The 6,848-nt window shown below is 43.7% G+C and overlaps 1 long non-coding RNA gene across 1 annotated transcript in view; it reads left to right on the top strand.

Moving 5' to 3' along the window:
* Window positions 1-6,848, top strand: part of LOC106815699 — a 9,211-nt gene that overhangs the window by 1,472 nt on the left and 891 nt on the right. Inside the window, exon 2 of the long non-coding RNA XR_001394774.1 lies at window positions 3,829-3,836. This is a non-coding gene — a long non-coding RNA (uncharacterized LOC106815699). The remainder of the gene's footprint in view (window positions 1-3,828; window positions 3,837-6,848) is intronic.

The following is a 6,848-nucleotide window of genomic DNA, read 5'->3' as shown; positions in this document are numbered from 1 at the left end:
GAGGGGTGAGCACATTAAAAAAAGTTTGAAGTTTGTAAGTTTTTAAAAAACAGGTAAATAGTAAGGGATGAGAACAGAAGAAAATACAAGAAAAAACGTGTGAAGAGTAGGGGGGGGGGAGAACATAAAAAATGGAGATAGGAGTTGAAATTTTTTACGATTCTTTATAGAATATCAGGTAGCCTTCTCTCTGCCCCCCCCCACCCAGCATAGCTGACAGATGCCACAGGAGGACGTGTGTCATGGACATGTCAAGGTCACGCATGTGACGTCACCTCACGCCGACTGTTGCCCTTATAACCACAGGCGCTTGTAGTAAAACGTTCTCCCTATATACGTATGTATGTATATATATATACATACATAATTATATATGCATACATACATATATATATATATATATATAATATACATACTGGGATCATTATTTTCTACAACAAGCCTCTGTACTTATAACGTTGCCAAACTAGAGCTGCGCGGCTTCCAGTTTCTCACTCCAGAGGGCGCCGGCGGGCGCGAGGCGGCGTCGTCGACACGCAGACGACGATTACATGCAACGAGCGAGCGAGCGAAGAAAAAACAAACAACGAAGCAAAGCAAGGCGGCAGCGGCAGGGAGGAGGAGCGTCGTTGTCATGGCAACGTCGTCGCCCCTCATCGCAGCATCAGCAGGGGGCGTGGAGGAGGAGGGGGGAAGCAGATGAGCTTGTCATGAGATCCGAAATCAAGAGAAGAAATCACGTAAATATCACGTAACTGAGAGATAACGACCGAGATCGGGTTGCGTTGCCAGAGAAACCTCCCGACTGCTCTACGAGATCTATAATCCACGAGAAAACAATAACCGTCACGAATAAACGTCCCGGGTCCTCTCCTGACGCGAGGCGTAGTGCATAAAGTTCGCGACATTTTAGGCTGATGACGTCATGACTATTATCGACGTTTCTGACAATGGGGTACATTAAGTGACGTCACTCGCGCGCTGCACGTGTTAACGTACTCTCGACACGGTGCGTGCGGGTTCGCGCGAAATGAAGAAGAATCGTCGGATATCAAAAATATGAAGTGCTGAAAGCAAACGTGGCACGCGTGGGCGTGTAGGCACGAACAGCAGTAGCAGCAGCAGCTGTAGAGGCAGTAGCAGTAGCAGTAGCAGTAGCAGTAGCAGTAGCAGTAGTAGTAGCAGTAGTAGTAGCAGTAGCAGTAGCAATAGCAGTAGCAGTAGTAGTAGCAGTAGCAGTAGCAGCAGCAGCAGCAGCAGTAGTAACAGCAGCAGCAACAGCAGCCGTAGCAGCAGCAGCAGTGGCAACAGCAGCAGCAGCAGCAGCAGCAGCAGCAGCAGCAGCAACAACAACAGCAGCAGTAGCAGCAGCAGCAGCAGCAGCAGAAAGAGGAAAATGAAAGCAAGTTGTCTCAGCAGTATTTCCCACTCAGTAACACCACTACCACTACCACTACCACTACCACTACCACTACCACTACCACTACCACTACCACTACCACTACCACTACCACTACTACTACCACCACTAATACCACCACTTCGCGCCTTGCAAACTTACTGCATCAGTAAGGTTCGCAATTGTTATTAAATCTAACCCGCGCCTCTAATGCTATCAGCATCAACAGCAATCTAAAATATTCTAGAAATACACCTGCTGCTCCCCCCCCCCCACCATGCCTAGGTGAAGATATTTTCAAGCAGACATGTTGCCGCACCAACTGAAGCGAAAGCACGTTACTAGAACCGCCACAGGCAAGTGCGCAGAAAGCAGTGAAGCAGCTAGCATCCGTTTAGCATATGTTTAGCATTGGGTGGGGTGGGGTGGGGAATGTGGGGGGAGGGAGTCGTGACAAGCCTCGAAGGCATTCGCTTCCGCGAGCGAAACTTGTTGCAAACGAACTTGTTCGACTCTTCTCGGAAAACGACTCAAACGACAAACGAAATGGAAACAAAAGTTTCGCGCGATTTTCGTCGTCTCCGGCAGGGGGCGGGAGAGTCCTGTCGCCACGGCGACGCCTTGAAGAAAGCCGCGCATTGGCTAGAAAAAAAACACGGTGTTTTATCGTGTAAATGCTTGTCGTTTGCACGTTCGCCCAATTCGACGTGGATCTTTTGAGCATGCTGTCACTCATGGCATGCATGTAGGAAGATTGCATACATAATATAAGTATGTATCAAAGGTATGTAAAGTTGTGATGACAGTGAGGAAATACTCACACTTGCCTGCATGACAAGTGTGCGGCCCAACAGCAACGCACTCTTGCACCAGTTATGACAAGTTTTCTAGTGTCATCTTTCCGCGAAACTGGGCCGCATGCGACAACAAATCGGGTGGGAGGGATGGTCGTACGATTTATCAAACAATGGGGGTGAGGGAGGGATGAATATTGATCAGAGTGGGGGAGCGATGAATATTGATCAAACAACAGGATGGGCTGGAGGGGGCAGCGCATCAATAAACAATGGGGTAGGAGGGGTTGTTACTAGCCGCGTTCACACGTAGCAAGAAATCCGGTATTTAGCGTTCACACGAGGCAAAATACGAGGCCCAAGAAATACGGTATCTAAACAGATCCGGTATTTCATGTAAATACGCGGCTTTCCAGACCCCGAATAATTTGCCGTGCGTTGAGAAATACCGGATTTCTTGGAACGCTAAATACCGGATTTCTGAAGCTGCGTATTTTATAGACTGGTCCGCGCTCGACAGTTCCAGTGTAACGCGAGTGGAACTGTCGAGCGCGTTAGAGCAACAGAGCAGTAGAGTCCAGTGCAGTAGAGCAACAGAGCAGTAGAGTCCAGTGCAGTAGAGCAACAGAGCAGTAGAGTCCAGTCCAGTAGCGCAACAGAGCAGTAGAGTCCAGTGCAGTAGAGCAACAGAGCAGTAGAGTCCAGAGCAGTAGAGCAACAGAGCAGTAGAGTCCAGTGCATTAGAGCAACAGAGCAGTAGAGTCCAGTGCAGTAGAGCAACAGAGCAGTAGAGTCCAGTGCATTAGAGCAACAGAGCAACAGAGCAGTAAAGTTAAGGCTGTCCAGCGCAGTAGAGCAGTAGATCAGCATAGTAGAGTACAGTGCAGTATAGCAGTATAGTAGAGTAGAGTACAGTTCAATAGAGCAGTAGAGTAGAGTAGAATGCAGGAGTTGTTGTTGTAGAAGTTGTTGCTGTGTAGACCTTGACTCTGACCTTGACCGTGACATTGTCCTTGACCGTGGCCTCGACCAATTTTCCAATTTCTAACATTTTCCGTGGCCTTGAGTTCAAGGCCATGGCCTTGAGCTAAGGGCCATTACATTTTCCAATTTTAAGATTTTCGATGGCCTTGAGCTGAAGGCCATGGCCTTGAACTCAAGGCCATTGCATTTTCCAATTTTAAAATTTCTACATGACTAGGCCAAGGCCACAGCCTTGAGCTCAATGCCATATCCTTGAGCCATTTTCAAAATGTTTACATCACTCAGTCGATTGAAGTCATGGTCATGGTCAAGTTGTGTTTATCAACGACATCTCGAAAATATCTTACCGTAGTTGACAAGATTTGAACCCGGGATTATTGAGTACCAGCCCAGCACGCTATGCTATCACCCAATCACACAATTCCTTATATTTTCAGAACGAAACTATGTGTTAAATTTTACTCAACAAGAATTTGAAAATATTTTAAGAAGTTACCTCACAAGAATTGAACACGGGACAACCCGGTCCTATTCCAACATGATACGCACATGCCTAAACTTACAATTTCTGAGTTGTTCAGATCTGATGTGTGTGTTACGTTTTCGTTTAACAGCAAGAAAAGTCAACAAATACGTCATTGCCGAGCATAGATTTTAACGTGGAAATTTCCATTTATAAACGAGATAGAAATACTTATACAGCATTTTCGTGCAAACCATTTATGATTGATAGAACCGCGCTATATTTATTATTGTTCATACTATTTATACTAACAATAATGATAATTCATAATACAGTCGTTCAATGCTAATTAATCAAAGCAATACATGGGCTGATGCTTACCTTCAAACATGGATTTACACAGTAAAATATACGGTATACTCGCCTCTGGTTTGCTTGTCCGCAGAAACGGATAGATATGGCCAAATAAATTTTTAAGAAAACACAAAATTACTTGCCTAAGGGGGCTTTTTATCCTTCCCACAGGCATATAACCACGCATTGTATTTAGTTCACTCCCTCTGTAACAACTAACACAATTACTAACGACAAAAAAACAAACCATTAACAAATATCGGCGGTGTGATGTTCCTGTATTTACCTGCCATTGTCAAAATAGTGTTAACACAACAATAAATAGATCACCACGTGCTTCTGGCATATTTAGATTGCCATGCCCCCTCTGCCGCGGCAACGCCCGCGTCCGCGTCGCCGACCTCCGCCGCGAAGGTCACGCCCCTGGCGACGGCGCCCTCTGGCGACGGGGGCGGCACGGAGGGCCGGATGGACGCAAGCATGACGGACGATTCTGCAAGTCGGAGAAAAACGAATAAGGAACGATTACGATACATTCATGACGATACGATCGTGGTACGATACGATACGATACGATACGTTAATCGACTTTTTAAATTAACGTCTTTTCATAATAATAACAATAACGATTGTAACACACGATGGTTCGTCCCATGCGGAGAACATTCTTAATATGATTAATTATGATTTTTTTACTTTCATGTTTTATATGTCATTGCTGATTGTTTTTAATCGATCGCAATTATTAGGAGGATTATCATACTTATCATAATCGACTTCTGTGTAAATTCATCTATTATATTATATCCATTGTCTATTATATCTATTATCTATAATATTAATATCACATCTATATCTGATTCATTGCCGCAGAGAGAGAGGAGAGAGAGAAAGATCTGTGAAAAGGAAGTCTCGTCCTCCTCCTCTCATCTCACATGCTTCAACGCGCGCGCGAAAAGACACAATTAAGAAAGACACAATTCCTCGTCGACTAACCTCTACTATTTTTCTCTACTTTCTGTATTACCTTTAACGACTCATCTACTATTTACTTTACCATATTACTAATTGTACAATTATACTGTCACTTATCACTCATCTAGCAGTCGGCGCGACACGCGATCGCCGACAAACTCAAACGCAAAAAAATATCAGCTTCCTCGAAAAAAATCCGTGAGCGTACATCTACTCCCGCTGCACAGCCACGCGACCGCGCCGGCGACAGAAAAATTGCAACCAAAAAGACGACGACGAGCCGAAAACATGCACGGAAGTAAAAAACAAGAGCAGAAGTTACGGTAGCCACGGTAACGGTAACGAGCGGTGGCAGAGAAAGATGAAAAAGTAGACTTAGAGAGAAGATACACGCCCCAGAGAAGCATGACAACATCAACGTTTGTAACCGAACCTACATGCGTTACTATGCGTAACCACAGACGCTGCTATAGAGGTCTGCGTGTAGTATAGGTGGGTGGGGGGGGAGACCATGCATAAACCCACCTGGTAGAACATGTGACACTGTGTGAACGAAGGGACAAGGATATGCCTTATTATCTCTACGTAATATAATCGTATTTTCACTGAGAGCGTGGTGTGACTTTGGTACTGGTGGTGGTGGTGGTGGTGGTGGTGGTGGTGGTGTGTGTGTGTGTGCACAAACATCATTGTCAGTGGCAACTGATCCGTCATCTGCCTTTCATTGTCGAATTTCATATTAATTCCATGGACATAAATTTTTTTTCCAGTGCCAATTCAGAGGACACGGAGAATCGACACGTTTTCAAGGCAACGTCGAGCAGCGAGTGATTCACCGGTCTCCAGTTATACGCATACCACGAAGTGCGTAGAGCTTATACGTACACATCTGATGCGACCAGAGTTTGGAGATATTATTCATACTGATTTCATCACGTAAAGTAAAACGTCTCCTCATATAGCGTAATTGCAAAAGCGTATTTTCACCACAAGTTGTATTCCCTTTAGAGAGATGCCATTCGTAAAGAGCTATGATAAACGCGTCGTTAACTAGTTTTATTCTCTGTACAAACATTTTACTTCCATGATATATCTTTAATTTCTATTATTTAAATATTATTAGAGAATATATTGGTTAAATTAAAGCATGAACACGTGATTAAAAGCTTTGAGTAAAACCACCAATGTATATCAATTGTAAATGGAACTTTAAACTAAAAATAGTGGTTGTAAAACACTTGGCCTTATAGTAAAATAAGTCATTCAGCCTTTTAGAAACGAATGTCGTTACAAATTTTATATGTAAATAATACATTGGATCTAGTTAATATTCCACTCACTCACTGATAAGTCATGTTTCTGAACATGTGCTCTCACACGTCCCCGTGATTTGCCGCGTATGATTTGTACGCCTGCGGGCCACTGTCAGAACCTTTGCAAAAGAATTTAGTTCAGATGTTCATAACGGTATAGATATAGATATAGGTATAGATATGTATAATTATAAACTCACGTTTTTATATTTATTATTACATATATTATAATTACGTACATTTATTACGTATATTATAGTCTACCCGCGTGCGTATTATTAGCACATGCTTTCACGATTGAAATACTTTCTAATAAATATACTCGTACTAAAATTTTCGAGGTACTTTTTATATGATGGCGATTGTGTAGAAGATGTGAACAATAATTTGTAAAGACAGCTCTACATATTTCAGCTGTAGGATAATACAGTGCAGTGAATCACTGGTTGCAGTGATGGGAATCTCCGCATGTAGAGTAGAATAAACTAGAGCAACAGAGCAGTAGAGTCCAGTGCAGTAGAGCAACAGAGCAGTAGAGTCCGGCGCAGTAGAGTAACAGAGCAGTA

The sequence above is a fragment of the Priapulus caudatus genome, unplaced genomic scaffold, assembly GCF_000485595.1.
Source record: "Priapulus caudatus unplaced genomic scaffold, Priapulus_caudatus-5.0.1 Scaffold1178, whole genome shotgun sequence".
NCBI lineage: Eukaryota > Metazoa > Priapulida > Priapulimorpha > Priapulimorphida > Priapulidae > Priapulus > Priapulus caudatus.
Note: the sequence above shows the minus strand (reverse complement) of the source record. Positions and strands in the feature narration are given on the sequence as shown.